Here is a 2,675-nt window from a genome sequence, read left to right as displayed (position 1 = left end):
AAAATATTATTTTAATATCTTATTAGTTGTTTATGATGAGATACTCATATTTTTGATATCATGACTATTATTATTTTATTATTAAATAAATGTAAAATAGATCAAAATTGTAAACTATAAAACTAAACAACAATCTATCACACTCCATACATACTTGTAAAATTCATCTCATACTCTAGACATAATATATATGTGTACATACACACACATATAATTCTATTTATAGATATATCTATATATCTCTTTATATATATTTATATATGGATGTATGTATATGAATATGTACACATAAATAGTAACTTTTTGAGAACAGTAAAGAGAAAAATATGTTTTTATTTCTTTGTAAGTTTTATAAAATATATATGTAGTTTGGTTAGATGAAGTTGGTGTATTTTATTGGGAGTTTATCTATATATATATATATATATGAGCAGTCAAAACAAGGGAGCTATTTGATAGGAGAAAGCTAATAATTTTTTTGATGGGTAATAAGTCAAAGTTCATTATTATTATTATTTATTGTGATTAATTAATATTATTAGTTAAGTTCGAGTATATTCAAATGCAAGACCTCTCAAATTTTGAGGCTCATGATTTATTAGGTATTAGTTAATATTTTTTTTTAATAGTTTTTTAATATTCAAATGCAAGACCTCCCAAATTTTGAGGCTCATGATTTATTAGGTATTAGTTAATATTTTTTAAAATAATTTTTGGACTATGGCATTCACTTTTAGGCTTATTTCATTTTGTGTTATAAGAGCCCTTTTTTCAAAGGTTCTTCAACTTTTAGTACATAACTTATTAATGCTAATCTTTTTATACTAAAATATATAATTGTACTTCATTAAACTATATAAGTGTATAAATGTATCTATTTACAATTTACATATCACAATAAAATCCACAATATTAAAATCATTCTAAATTTATAACATATAAAGTAAATAATAAAAGAATATTATAATGTATCACTATTATAAATTCTAAAATATTTATATTAAATTTATTGCAGATTAGAATTGTAATTTTTCTTCTTCTCTAACTCTCTATTGTGATGATGAGTTATTAAGTGTGATTAAAAATGGAAAAAGAAACACAAAAAAATCAAAACCATTTTTTAATCTTAACCAAAGCTTATTTGTAAAGTATCTTCATAATATAAATATATAAAAGACACAAAATACTTTAGATTTCAATTAAATAATTACTATATATATACTTAATAAACTTGAAAATTACATTACTCATAAGATTTTTTACAAGTCAAACCTCCAAAAAGCAATCTATTTATATATTAAAAATGTTGAACTCTTAAATTTTGATTATTCAAAATTCGAGTAAAAACCAGTTTAAAATGTGATAATCATAACTCAAAAAATGCGAACTACTTAAACTGGATAATAATAGATTATTATTATTATTTTATATCAACCCTGCTTATTAACAAAGAACCAAGTTGCCGCCTAGATTTTCTCCACATTTGGGCTAAAATAGAAAACAGCTGTGCAGTTTAGTCCCACACGCAATGTGCAGGAAATATGGAGGAAGGAAATGCTATATAAAGTGGAGTTTCTACACGTTAAAGGCATCTTTGCGCTTGGGGCAATGACGCAGCTAGTGAGGTTATAACCGAGGCGCGTCAATTGCTGGTTGAAAACTATTTCCAAACCCCCTCTTTGGTCTTCTCCTCGTAGGAGGCCTTAGAGAATTTTTGAAGGGTCTGCCTTTTGGCTAGGCCCACTAAATTTAAAGTCAAATTGATTGGTTTTTTAAAATTAGTGTATAACTATAGTGTATCTATCTTATGTATTGCATAAAATAAAAGTAAAACAAGTAAAATTGGATTATCTATTTAAAAGATTTATGACAATATTTTAGTTAGATTGTTTATTTTTAATGTGATAAATGTGAATATTCACTATAAAATTCATGAGTATGTTCAAACGTCAATAAACTTGCATAAAATGTCACTGAAAAATGTGAGTGTGGGTTTGGTTTAGGTTTTAGCTAATCTCAGTTGAAATCAATTTATAATGATAAAGGGAGTTTTCCAACTATTAAGGTAGTTCTCTAAATTCACTTCTACAACTATTAAGGTAGTTCTCCAATTCACTTGTAGAACTATTGAAATCAATTCATAATAAAGGTAGTTCTCCACATTCACTTATAGAACTATCGAAATCAATTCATAATAATAAGGGGAGTTCTCCAAATTCACTTCTAGAACTATTAAAGGCAACTCTCTAAATTCACTTCTACAACTATTAAGGTAGTTCTCCAAATTCACTTGTAGAACTATTGCAAAAATAGTTTATAAATAAGTTTATTTATAAGGAACAATAATACAAAATTCACCAAATTTACCATCAATATTGAAAATTAAGTTAGAGTCTTTGTTCAAGTAAAAGGTTAAAGGCTCAACTTAAAAATTTGGTAGTCAAAAGAACTTAATGGATTAAAAATCCTCCATCTTAAAAAAAGTGAGTTTCACATCTATCATCGAAGTGGTACACATTTGAACTATGTTGGTGTAGTGCCTGCCCCTAGTCTACATTTTCGAGCTACATTTATGATATGATTGCCAAACTCTTTTAGGCCAATTTATGTTTGATGATTAGTATTATTATTTTAGAGATTATCAGATGATGTTTACACTCAGTTTATTAAATGAT

General features: G+C 25.8%; 1 non-coding gene across 1 annotated transcript; it reads left to right on the top strand.

Moving 5' to 3' along the window:
- Positions 1–1,590: 1,590 nt before the first annotated feature.
- LOC149562913 (U4 spliceosomal RNA) lies at positions 1,591–1,740 on the top strand. The gene has a single exon (XR_016364293.1). It is a non-coding gene; the product is annotated as a U4 spliceosomal RNA (small nuclear RNA).
- The last annotated feature ends 935 nt before the right edge of the window (positions 1,741–2,675 follow it).

The sequence above is a fragment of the Cupressus sempervirens genome, chromosome 4 (assembly GCF_028749045.1).
Source record: "Cupressus sempervirens isolate cs-2001-9-10 chromosome 4, ASM2874904v1, whole genome shotgun sequence".
Taxonomy (NCBI): Eukaryota; Viridiplantae; Streptophyta; class Pinopsida; order Cupressales; family Cupressaceae; genus Cupressus; species Cupressus sempervirens.
The sequence above is the reverse complement of the archived record's forward strand: the minus strand, read 5'-3'. Positions and strand labels throughout refer to the sequence as shown.